Source organism: Rhinolophus hipposideros (assembly GCF_964194185.1).
Source record: "Rhinolophus hipposideros genome assembly, chromosome: 3".
NCBI lineage: Eukaryota > Metazoa > Chordata > Mammalia > Chiroptera > Rhinolophidae > Rhinolophus > Rhinolophus hipposideros.
Window position 1 is genome coordinate 100525443 of NC_138049.1, and position 13511 is coordinate 100538953.

The 13511-nt window shown below is 39.7% G+C and overlaps 1 protein-coding gene across 4 annotated transcripts in view; it reads left to right on the plus strand.

Moving 5' to 3' along the window:
- The window catches only part of BTBD9 (BTB domain containing 9), a 442816-nt gene that overhangs the window by 73093 nt on the left and 356212 nt on the right, over nucleotides 1-13511 (plus strand). Inside the window, exon 2 of one of the 4 annotated variants that reach the window (XM_081044979.1) lies at nucleotides 11724-11790. The exons of the other annotated variants lie outside the window; for them this stretch is intronic. The gene's annotated coding sequence lies outside the window, so the exon portion shown is untranslated. The remainder of the gene's footprint in view (nucleotides 1-11723; nucleotides 11791-13511) is intronic. 4 annotated transcript variants of the gene reach the window in all.

Sequence of the window (13511 nt, forward strand, 5' to 3'; positions counted from 1 at the left end):
AGGCCGGGTATTTCTCTAGGCACTAGATGGACGGGGCAGAGTCCTTGCTCCCGTGAGGGTATCGTGTGGTGACAAGTGCAGGGAAGAAACTAAACTGCAGTAGAGCGTTAGATCGGGTGGGGGGGTGTTTTTTCGGTAGGGCGGTCGGGTTGCAGAGACTTGAATGGGGAGTAGCCAGTACTGTGGATTGTGACAACAAACATCCCAGCAGAAGGAAGTAATTATGAGGACCCTGCGTTCAGGGTGAAGCTTGTCTGTGTTTGAGGCGCAGCGAGGCCACAAGGATCCTGCATCCGGGACAAGCTTGTGTGTTTGAGGCGCAGAAGGGTCGGTGCTGGAGCAGAATGTGCAGGAGGAGGGAATTGGGTGGCAGCTCCTGCGGAGCCCTGTAGGCCCGGGTAAAGGGTCTGATTTTTATTTAAATTGAGGTAGGAAGGCACTGAGGGGGTTTACACAGTGGAGTTACCGATCTGATTTACATTTTCAAAAATTCTGTGTTGAGAATGGCCTCTAAGGTGATGGAAATATGCACATACAAGGAGATGAGCCTATGAAGGAAATGAATACGTCCTATGGCTGCAGATGACAAGGGACCCTGGCTAGATTGAGGCGAGGAAGGCTGCCTGAGGAAAGGACACCTGCGTTGCGGCGGGGGATGGAGGGGAGAAGAGGAAGGCGGTCCTAGCGAGGGAACAGCTCATGCGGAGGTTCATGGCATAAGGGAGCGTGTGAGGTGGCAGGAATGTTGGGGAGACGCCGGTGGAGTCAGCCATGGGCCTCGCAGGCCTAGTGAGTGTTTCTCCTGTTCTTTTATGTTTAGAGCCGTGGGCAGTCCCTGAAGGGTTTCAGTGGGAGTGGGGGTTGTAGAGGGAGGGGCTGAGGGGAGGGGTTCATAATCACTTTTGTCATTGGACAGATTCAGTGTGGATGCGGAGTGAACAACAGTTTGGCGGAAGCAGAGAGATCCGTTCGGCACTAAGTGATGGTCCCAGTGAGAGACAGGGTGGTGCGGACTAGAATGGTAGCATGGAAACCGCCCAGAAGTAAATCGGTATCAGAGCTCATTGAGGAAGTCAGATCAGAGGACTTGCTGATGGATTAGGTTGGGAAGTGAGGCTGAGCCACGTGTCATTCGGGTTCCATCATTGGATTCACTGGCTGGGGCACGTTGCTGGAGGACAGGCTTTCAGTGGGAGAGAGGACGTAGGGAGTATGAAGTGAGTTTTGAAATACATTGGGAGGACCCAAGTGGAAATGGAAAGTATGTGTGGGAGATACGTGTGTGGGATTCAGAGAAGAATTCTGCTCACACGTGTATGGCCTTTTTGGTAAGTTTTGAGGACTTAAATATGCCAGACAGTGTACTAGGATCTGGGACTGTAACGACGAATAGGACGTTCATTCAGTATTTGTTGGATACCTACAGGTGCTGTGTCGTGGTTATTGCCCTGTGGGACCTTCCTTCCCAACAAGACAAGTCAGGAACCAAATCCAGGACAGTATAACGGGGCACTGAGAGAGGGGAACGGAAGCTGATTCCAGAGCATATGAAGGGGGCACTGACCGAGATTGGCAGCATCAGTGAGGGCTCTTGCTGAAGGCCATGAAGCCTATTCTGTGCCTTGAAAAAGGAGACAGAATGAGGGGACGAGGGGATACAGGAAGTTGCAGTAGTGAAAGCCCTGGTCGTATGAGAAAAGGCAAGGACATCTCAGAAAAGGAGTACTCCAAATCCCTGGCTTCCACCGTAGGCTGAACAAGTAAGTGGGAAGGCAGTGTATTGCTTACCTGGGAGGTTTCTGTGGTGGTGAAGTTACTGTGATGAAGCGATTGTTGCTCTGCAACCCTTTTGGAAAGAGGAGAGAAGAACATTCATAGCTGGAAGGGACTTCAGAGAATTTTCTGCCATTTCTTCTCATTTACCAATGAGGCTGCCAGCAGGAGAGCTGACTTGCTGATACCTTGTCAGCACACCCTTGTCTCCGAGAGTCCCGGCTAAGGTTCTTTCCACTGCTACAGGAGCATCAGTAGCCTTTCACTGCGTATTCCTACATCCTCTGACATCGTTCTATGGAAAGGGAATGTTCTGGAAACACCCAGCTGATGCCATTGAGTAATGGCAGCCTCCATGTGGGCTGTGTATTTGGGAGCTGATCCCAGCCTGGAGTTAGTGTTTTAGCTGCATGGCAGCAAACGAGGCCTGTGCCTTAGTGGTGAACTCCTGCAAATTCAAATAAAGTGTTCTGTCTGGGGCGCCTGTGTTTGTGTCCTCTCTCCATTCCCCCACTTGTGTCTTTGTCCTTTGTTTTCCTCATGCAAATAGTAATGTGACTATAGTAGTAGTAGTGATAGTAATGGTTAATATTTATGGCACATTTATTATGTATCAGGTACCATAGTGATTGCTTTCCCTCATTTAATTGTACCAACAGCCCTCTGAGGTAGTGTTTTGTTATTACCACATTTTACAGAAGAGAATATGGAGGTTTAGAAGGAGGTTAAGTAATGTGTCTGAGGTTACACAGAGGTAAAGGGCGGTGCTAAGATTCCAACTCAGACCCTGTGACTTTGGAGGCTCCTTAGTGTCTTTTTACGTCAGTTTCTAAAGCAGTGCCGTCCAATAGAAATGTAATGTGAGCTGCAAAATGCAAGCCATGTTTGTAATTAACAATTTTGTAGTAGCCATGTTGAAGGAAAAAACCCAGGTAACATTCATTGAAAAAGATTTTTATTAAGTCCAGTATATCTAAAACCTTATCTTTGCCAGCGCTTGTTGTTGATTTATTGTTGATAGCCATTTTGTTGAGGGTAAGGTGGTATCTCATTGTGGAGTTTATTTGCATTTCTCTAATGATTAGTGAGGTTGAGCATTTTTTCATGTCTGTTTACCATCTCTATGTCCTCTTTAGTGAAATATCTCTTCATGTCCTCCACCCATTTTTTAATTTGGTTGGTTGTTTTTTGGAGTTTAGTGAGTCTTTTAATAAACTTGGGATATTAACCCCTAATGGGATAAGTCATTGGCAAATATCATCTCCCATTCAGTAGGATCCCTTTTTGTTTTATTGATCGTTTCCTTTGCAGTGAAAAATCTTTTTAGTTTGATGTAATCTCACGTGTTTATTTTTTCTCTTACTTCCCTTGCCTGAGGGGATATATAAGTAAAAATCTTACTCCTGGTAATGTCTGTAGTTTCTTCCTAGTATTTTCTTTTAGGAGTTTTATGGTTTCAGGTCTTACATTTAAGTCTTCAATCTATTTTGAATTCATTCTTGTATATGGTGTAAGGAGGTGGGCTAGCTTCATTTTTTTTTCATGTGTCTGTCCGGGTTTCCCAGTACCATTTATTGAATAGGCAGTCTTTACCCACTGTAAATTATTGCTTCCATTGCATTGTTGTACATTAAATGACCATATAGGCATGGATTTATGTCTGGGCTCTTTATTCTGTTCCATTGATCTATGTGTCTGTTTTTATGCCATTGTCAGGCTGTTTTGATTACTATGGCCTATAGTGTAATTTGATGTCAGGTATCATTATACCTCTGACTTTGTTCTTATTTCTCAAGATTGCCGAGGCTATCCGGGTCTTTTATGGTTCCTTGTGCACTGTTGGTGGGATTGCAGATTGGTGCAGCCACTATGGAAAACAGTATGGAGGTATCAAAAATCTGAAAATGGAACTACCTTATGACCCAGTAATTACACTCCTATCCGGAGAAATCCTTAACTCTAATTCAAAAAAATTTATGCACCCCTATGTTTATTTTAGCACTATACACAATAGCCGAGATATGGAAATTACCAAAATGCCCATCGGTAGACGACTGGATTAAGAAACTGTGGTACATTTATACAATGGTGTATTACACAGCCATAAAGAAGAAAGAAATCTTACCATCTGCAACAACATGGATGGACCTAGAGAACATTACGTTAAGTGAAATAAGTCAGACAGAGAAAGACAAATACCGTGTGATCACATTTATATGTGAAATCTAAAGAAAAGAATAACTGAATGAACCAATCAGAAATAGTCTCAGAGACATAGAGGAAAAACTGAGGGTTGCTAGATGGGAGGAGAATGGGCATGAGGAAGAAGGTGAGAGGATTAGAAAGCAGTCAGTAACCACAAGATGGCCACAGGGATATGACAGTCAATTTGGGGAATGTAATCAATAATGTTGTAAAGATTTTGTAGGGTATCCGATGGACACTTGTCTCGTTAGGGAGACCACCTCAGGGAAGATACAGATGCCTGATCACTGCGCTGTACACCTGAAGCTGAAGCTGAACAATAATGAATGTCAACTACAAGTTTATATATATATATATATATATATATATATATATATGGTTACAAGAAGCGGAGTACAGCATTAGGAATAGAGACAGTGGAAATGTAATGGCTCTGTGTGATGTCAGAGGAGTAGTGGATGGGGGGATGGGGGGAAGGGGGTTGTCACTATGTGAGGGATATAAATGATAAATGTTTAAGTAGTACATTGTTTTGTACACCTGAAACTAATTTTTAAAAAGTGAAAAAAGAAAATAAAGCATCATTTCTACATCTACTAAGTATGAAATTATAAACGGGATATTTTACTAAGTCTTGAAATACAATGTGTGTTTTATAATTACAGCACATTTAAATTTGGAATAGTCGCATTTTGTGTGCTCAATAACCAGATGTGGTGAGTGGCTACTGTTTGGGGCAATGCAGCTCCAAAGAGACAGGAAAGTGGACGAAAAGTTCTGACCGTGTTCTACTGTTTGGGAGCCAGAGAGAAAAACCCTCCTGAAAATCTGCAGATGAGGCCACCTGAAAGAGAAGGAAGAGCAGTAATTCCTGGGTCTGACCCCAGGGAGGAGGGGGTGAGGTTGGAGAGGAAATTGTAGCGATCATTTGCTCGATGATCTTTACAGGTGTTGCAGCTCAAGGAGAAGAGTAGTTAACTTTTTGAGTTTGTGTTTATGGGTAATGCTCATTACCTGTTTTTCTTCTCCCTGGAGCTAGGCTCATAGTAGGCCTTTGCCAATTGTTTGTGGAGTTGACTATTAGCTGAGAAGTAAATATCTCTAGAACTGAGCTATGTGAATTGTTTCCTTCATGAACTTCCGTTCTTAAACGTTTGCTTCTCGTGCGTCCTAACTCTTGTAAAGAGCAGCACAGGCTTATTCTAACAAACTAAATAACGCAGAAGTGTAGAAAGAATGGAGAGACCTATCCTTTTTTTGTTCTTAACATGCAATCCTTGCAGTGTCTCAAAGCACATCAACCGGCGGTTTACATTTTTGTGAATGGATAAATAGACTAGCTATTTTTCTGGAACAGGACTACAGAAAAATAGCTAACAAATGGAGACAAACAATCTTCCCAATGCAGAGTTCAAAGCAGTTGTCATAAGGAAGTAGTAGAAAACACCGAACAGAGCAGCAAAAAAGAAAAAGGAATAATTAAAAAAAAAGGACAGTTTAAGGGGACTCTGACACACCATGAAGCATCCCAACATTTGCATCATAGGGGTACCAAAAGGAGAGAGAGCAAGTAAGCAATTGAAAACTTATTTGAAGAAATAATGACTGAAAACATCCTTAAAGTGTCAAAGGAAATAGACGTACATGCAAGTCCAGGAAGCACAGAGAGTCTGAAACAAGATGAAACCAAAGAGGCCCCCATGAAGACACATCATAATTAAAGAGGCAAAGGTTAAAGGCAAAGAGAATCCGAAAAGCAGCAAGAGAAAAGCAGTTAGTTACCTACAAGGGACCTCCTATATGATGGTCAGCTGATTATTCAACAGAAATTTTGCAAGTCAGAAAGGACTGACTTGCATCAGTCCTTTCTTGTATCAAAGTGATACAAGAAAGTACAACCAAGATTGCCCTACCAAGCATAGCTGTTATTTATAGTCAAAGGACAGATAAAGAGCTTCCCAGAGAAGGATAAGCTAAAGGCGTTCATCACCACCAGACCAGAATGACAAGATATGTTTTTAAGAAGATACGTATGTTCTTTAAGAAGAAGAAATAAAAAAATATGAATAATAAAATGGCAATAAATACATACTTACCAGAAATTACTTTCAATGTAAATGGATTAAATACTCCAATGAAAACATAGAGTGGTTGAATGAATAAGAAAACAAGACCCTTAGATAAAACGTTGGGCAATTAAGATCACGAACTCATCCTAGTAAAAGTGCTACACACCTCATTGCTGAATATCACTATGGTCACCTTCAAAGGACTCCCCTTGGGAAGCTATGAAACGATGCCAGTGCCTAGTCCACCCTTCAAAGCAATTTTGGAATTCTTTTTCTGAAATGGTCATCAGAGCTGTCGTTGTATTACCCTTGATGTCCTGAATGTCATCAAAATGTCTTCCCTTCAATATTTCCTTTATCTTCGGGTAAAGACAGAAGTCATTGGGGGCCAGATCAGGTGAGTAGGGAGAGTGTTCCAATACAGTTATTTGTTTACTGGCTAAAAACTCCCTCACAGACAGTGCCATGTGAGCTGGTGCATTGTCGTGATGCAAGAGCCATGAATTGTTGGCGAAAGATTCAGGATGTTTTCCTTTCTTTTTCTTTTTTTTTTTTTTTAAAGATTTTATTGGCAGAAGGGAACAGGACTTTATTGGGGAACAGTGTGTACTTCCAGGACTTTTTCCAGGTCAAATTGTTGTCCTTTCAATCTTAGTTGTGGAGGGTGCAGCTCAGCTCCATATCCAGTTGCCATTGTTAGTTGCAGGGGTCACAGCCCACCATCCCTTATGGGAGTCGAACCGGCAACCTTGTGGTTGAGAGGACACGCACTAACCAACTGAGCCATCTGGGAGCTCAGCAGCAGCTCAGGTCAAGGTGCTGTGTTCAATCTTAGTTGCAGGGGCTGCAGCCCATAGTCTCTTGTGGGAGTCGAACCATCAACCTTGTGGTTGAGAGCGCACCCTCCAACCTACTGAGCCATCGGGCCACCCGGGAGCTGAGCGGCAGCTCATTGACTTCATTCTAGTTGCAGAGGGCGCAGCTCACTGGCACATGTGGGAATCGAACCGGCCGCCCCATTGGCCAGAGCTCGCTCTCTAACCAACTGAGCCACCTGTCCACCCCAGCATGTTTTCATCTTTTCCACACAGCCTTTTCAGCACTTCCAAATAGTAAACTTGGTTAACTGTCCGGTTGGTACAAATTCATAATGAATAATCCCTCTGATATCAAAAAAGGTTAGCGACATCATTGCAGCAAGTTTGTGAACTTAATTGTCATGCGTAATATGCTGCCTAAAAGAGATTCACAGATTTTCGAAAGACACACTCAGACTGAAAGTAAAGGAATGGAAAAAAACATTTCATGGTAAACAAACAGAAAAGCTAGTGTAACAATACTTATACCAGACAAAATAGACTTTGAAACAATGGCTATAACGAGAGACAAAGAAGGACCCAGTAGTTCCACTTCTGGGTACTTATCCAAAGAAACCCAAAACGCTACTTTGAGGGGAATGTGCATCCATATGCTCGTTGCAGCACTGTTTACAATGGCCAAGCAGCCTGGGTGTCCCTGAATGGATGAGTGGGTAAAGAGGAGGTGCTACATATTTACAATGGAATATTACTAAGCCATAAAATAGAATGAAATCTTGCCATCTACAAGAACGTGGATGGACCTAGAGGATATTGTGCTGAGTGGAGTAAGTCAGACAGAGAAAGATGCCATGTGATTGCACTTATATATGGATCTAGAGAAGAAAGCAAACACAACAAACTCATAGATACAGAGAACAAACATGGTTACCAGATGGGAGCGGGTTTGGGAGGGTGGATGAAAAAGGTGAAGGGATTAAGAAGTGCAAATTGGTAGTTACAAATAGGCATAGAGATGCAGAGTACAGGTTGGGGGAGATAGTTAATGAGATTGTAATGAGTGTATGGTGTCAGGTGGGTACTAGACTCATCAGGTGATCAGTTTGTAAATTACATACATGTCTAATCACTGTGTTGTCCACCTGAACTAATATAATATTGTATGTCAACTGTAATTTAAAAATAAAACGATTACCAAGAAAACCTCTTATTTACTAAAAATTTATTCACGTCAGCATTCGCCCGTTTCTCCTCACATTGCTTCTCAGTAAAAAGTGCAGCTACTCAGAGATCATCAGTGCCCGTGATTTCTCATTCTTTTGGTTTTTGTAGAAGCCTCCTTTTGATTAACAGTATCCTGTCACTTTTTAAAGTTTCCACTTCTTAAACGTTTTTGAAATATCATTTGTATAAAAGATCATTCTTCTTTTCAGAGAAGGAAACACTTTAGAAGTTTACTGAGTTGAAACGTAAAACTTCCCGTTCATCCCTTTCGTCCCCTCACCCCCACTTCCCTCCCTGGAGGTTACGGGGTTTAACAGTGTGATGTGTGTGCTCTTCTCCAGGTATATACCTGTTTACTTAATTTGTTCAGTAGATACTTAAGTGCCTTCTCAAATAGATACACACACTCACATACACTTACATAAATGGATCCTGTTGTACTGAGGCCTGCTCTTTTCACTTACAGTGTTTTAGTGCTCAGGTCAGATCCTTCAGATCTAGTCCATTCGTATTAATGGCTGCACTGTATGGATGCATTATAATTTATCTCCACTCGCCATATTAATGGATATTTAGTCCCCCAGCTTTTTGCTATTTCAAGTAATGCTGAATTAATAACTTGATATATTCCTAGAAGCACAATTCCTGGGTTATAGGAAATATGTATTTTAAAATTGGACAGCTTCTGCCAGACTAACCTTCCAAAACCTGAACCAGTTTATATTTCCAGAAGTTAGGAAATCATTGTTTCCTCCATATGTGATTTCGTCCTAGAAGTTTTAGAATTTGAAGGGACCGCAGAATGTAGCTGAGTCCTTCTCATCCATTTCCCATGGTAGAAACTGAGTTTCGGGGACTGAAATGATTTGCCTAGAGCTGACCGGGAAGAACTATGAGTACTTCCCAGCCCCTGACCTGTGTTCCCTTGGAGGCATCTTACTTTAGACACATTATACATTGCATGCTGCTACCGTGCTGTTATATTGTCTCTTCTTTTCTGTTGTTACTGAAAACAAACTTCCTTTCAGTCTCACATTTTCTGATAGTATCACGAGACTTCTTCCCTTGCCATCTTGTTGTCTGCACGGAACATCTTTCATTTAATATCCTTAAAAAGCTACCTTCTTCCATTATTTAAAACCTACCTTATCCACAAGGTATACGGGTAACTTTAGGTGTAGCCATAGGTATAGCACAACAAAGTGTTTTATGAATCTTGTTTCCTCATGAGAAGCTGACCCTAACCTGTTAGCCAAGTAACATATAAGCTTCTTCGTGTATAAACTCGGAGAAGAAAATAGACCACAGACATTTGTTTATTACAGCATCTTTGCTACATTTGCTCATTTTATCTTTGTTGAGTAATGTGATAGCATTTCAACTAAATGAAATCAACTTAATAATATTAAAAATTATTAATCACCTGAAGGTGAAAAATAATGAATGTCAACTACAATTTAATATATGTGATCATATATATGAAACATATATATGATCACAGGATGTGGAGTACAGCATAAGGAATAGAGACAGTGGAAATGTAATGGCTGTGTGTGATGTCAGAGGGGGAGTAGATTGGGAGGAGAGGGGGAATCACTGTGTGAGGGGTATAAATGTCTAACTATTACATTGTTTTGTACACCTGAAACTAATAATAATAAAAAATAAAAAATATTAATCACAATTTCTTTTTTCTCTTAGAAATGAGAAAGCATTCTGCTTCTAAAGTATAAATAAAATAGATTTTCCTCCTCTTGTGTCAGTATATTTATTCCTAAGGAGCCTGTGTTACAGGCTTATTTCTCTTATAAAGGCATGGTCGTAATATCTTTTCTTTAGGGGCTCTGAGAATTTGTGTCAGTGACATCTGAAGTGGCTGCTGTAGCTGAGTGGGTCACGTGTCAAGATTATAACCTCGGGTAAAGAATGAACTGATCAAATTCTAAGGAGTAGGGATCAGCCTTGATGTATATTTTGACGATGATAAAAGAGATAGAATTCAATATTGGATATGAATTAAATTTGGTCCATGAATGTTGTTTAAATCTGAGGATAGCAGTCTAATCCTAAAATCATCAATTATTCAGGAGTATCTCGAGGGTATTAGTGTCCAGAATACAGAAGACCCATCCAGTACCCTTTAGGGTTTTTGTTCTAAAACAGAAGAAAAACCACATACATTATTGTCTTTTTTTATGGGTTTTCCTCTCCTACAGTGTAAATGAAGTTTATATGTGCACCCGAAGAGGGTGAAAGGCAGGCCTCATATTTGCTTATTCATGGGGGTTTGTGGCAGATTTGGGGTCAGATTGAGTTTGGAACATGAAAGGGTGACAGTTTTACAGGAACCGTTCAATTTCTTAACCTTAAAAGGCGTGGGATTCTTGAATATTTTCCCTAAGTATTTTGTTCCTGAAAACAAAATTTGCTTGACCTATGCTTTCATTTGCTTGTTGTTGAGTACACGCTATGGATTTGGATTTGGCTGTGGACTTGGCTTTGCCGATAGATTTGGATCAGTGGCCGTCGTTAGGACAGTGACTCCTAGACTGCATCAGGATGATTACCTCTGAGTTTCAATCTTCTTTTTGCCCCCATTGGAGTAAAAATAGTATGTTGGAGGAAAAAAGACAACGCTTGTAAACTAAAGGGAAGAAACTACATAGGAACAACAGGAAGACTAGTATAATTTGTGAACATTTCCTTTAGATTATGTTCTAGAATGGCAACAAATAAACTCTAAATCAAGGTTTTACGTGATCTTTTTTTTTATTTCCACAATTTCACAAACGTCTCATGCCAAGATATCTGGTTTAACAATCGGCATCAAAGTGTGCATAGTAGGACATTTTTATAACATGTACAAATGAAAAGCCAAAGTTTTTACATAGACAATATTGCAACTGTTCACGGTAGCTTTGCTACAAAGAAATTAAATAATTGCAATTGGTGATTGTACTGCTTTAATGGGTATTCGTGCTATAATAACCTTTATTAATTAGGAAAACATCGCGTAATTTAAATCTGGGCAAGAATATTACAAACCCATAAGTTGTCCCTGAAGAAATTAAACAGAAATGTCCTGTATTTTGATATTTCATTACAACTAATGACCTCTGCACTCATTGTGCTTTTTGTTTTTGGCTATAGGTGCATGTATAGTTTTTCTCTTCCCAGCATACAGTTCATGCAGTTTTCAGGGGACTTGGGACCAATTAGGCTGAGAAGCTGAAAAAGGACAGTTAAATCAACTGAGATGTGTTGAGCGATGGCCACTTGTTAGAGTTGCAGTCTGACTTGTTATCCCCAAAAGTCATCCCATCTTATAGAGGTTGCCTTACAGGGCATTTACCCAGTGGAACAAACAGGAGCTGAGACACCGAGAGAAAGTTGGTGGCTGGATGGCATAGGACTTTGGGTAAACATTCAGAACTTAGGTTAATAAAATGTGATGCTAAGTTTTTGTACCTTATCCGTTTCTGAAGATAAGCTCAAGAAGATACTGTAGGGAAGAAGGAACAAGCCTCAGTATTTGGGGAAATTTAAAACATAGCACAATGAAGCTCACTTGGGTAATTTGGTATTTATTTTGTTCTAGGATACCTGATTTGAATGTTTTTGTTTTTGTTTACAGGTATTTGGGAAAGATTGTTTCAATTAGAGATTGGATCCAGAGAAACTGAAGAAGGCTTGAATTGAAAGTAAAATAAAAATAATAATGCATATTATATATTGAGCTGTTTTTGCTTGGGAGTTATATGCTGGGGGTACCAAAATAATGGGGTGCCAAATAATGTATACACATGACTTGTGTACATCTTTTGTTATCCGTATATATTGAATATTACAATTTTAATACAGCTTTTTCCTTTCTTAAATGTGTATACATGTTTTTGGCACCCTCTGTATTTTGTGATTGAATTATAGAGGAGCTTCTCCCAACCACGGCAGAATTAGATATCATTGCCAGACTGAGCTAGGAGTATATTCTGGTCTAGGCGAACATTTCTCATGGCCCAGGGCCACTGGTGGGCCCAGATGAAAAAATATTGGCTAATTTCAGGTGATCTCATAGAATCACACACACACACACACACACACACACAAAATCATATATATGCATACATATTTATATGTATATAAAATCTCATATATATGGATATATATATATATATATATATATATACATATATAATCATATCCTTTGGCAACCTACTAATAACCAATCAAGTGAAGCACTGACGGTATGCAAACTGTAGCATGCAAAATCTACAGCAGCATAATGTAGAATTGATGAAGGATTCTGATTTAGTGTTCTAAGAAGTCTGGCTTCTATATGGTCTGTAGCAGCTTTGCAAAGCTCCTATTCCAATTATGAACACACTTAAGATAGAATTACTTTACATTTTTGGAAAGATACATATCATCAGTGTTTATTGAGTTGGTTGTGCTTTTAGTTGTTTCTTTTTTTTTATTATAAATTGCTGTTTAGCCTTCTCGTTATTAGTGTAATTTTTTTGTAGGTTTTTCAGTATCCCTTTAACATTTATTGATGCATGTTTATATTAACAATATTCTTGGTCTGTAATTTTTCTATTTCTAGAATTAACCTACATTACAGTTAAAATATGAATTTGTTTCTCTATATTAGTAAAATAGATTTATATGTAATAACCAAATATTGGCTAGGAAATTGGCACTTTATTCTTATCATCCATGATATGTTTTCCCTGGTTTGAATAGGGTGTGTTACAAAAGTTTGAGAATTGCTGGTCTGAGGAGCTAGTTGGCAAGTCCAAGAGTCTGTGTCAGAATCATTTCTTATTCCATGTAACCACAGCAGAACTCGTGTAAGTTCAGGGCCTTGACAGACCTTGGTTTCTATCTACTGTTCCTTGTCTGTGGTCTTGGACAAGTTGCCTAATTTTGTCTGTGTCTCATATCTGTAAATTAGGATCAAAACAGTACCCACCTAATCCAGTTCTTTGCATATGATGGTCTGTGTGAAATGCGTAGGCTCTGTCTGGCTCACAGTAAATCATGAATAAGTAGTAACCGTTATTACTACGTGAGAAGTACTTTCTGAGTTCCTACTGCAAAATGGTGAACTTGCTACTAGATTGTAATTTTCTTTTAAGCTTCTTTTGGGGTTAAAACATTCAACCAATGTGTATTTATTGAATATATGTTTTAATTCCTTTTGTATTGATGTGCAATGTTAATAATAGTGTATGCTTCAAATGATCTTGATTATTTCAAATTTGGGGAGTCAGTTTATTATTAAAATGTATGTGACATAACATTGCGTTGTAAATGTTTAAGGTGTATAACATGTTAATTTGATACAGTTATATATTGTAATGATTACCATTGTAGCAATAATTAGTACTTTATCATGTTCCGTAATTATCATTGCTTTTTA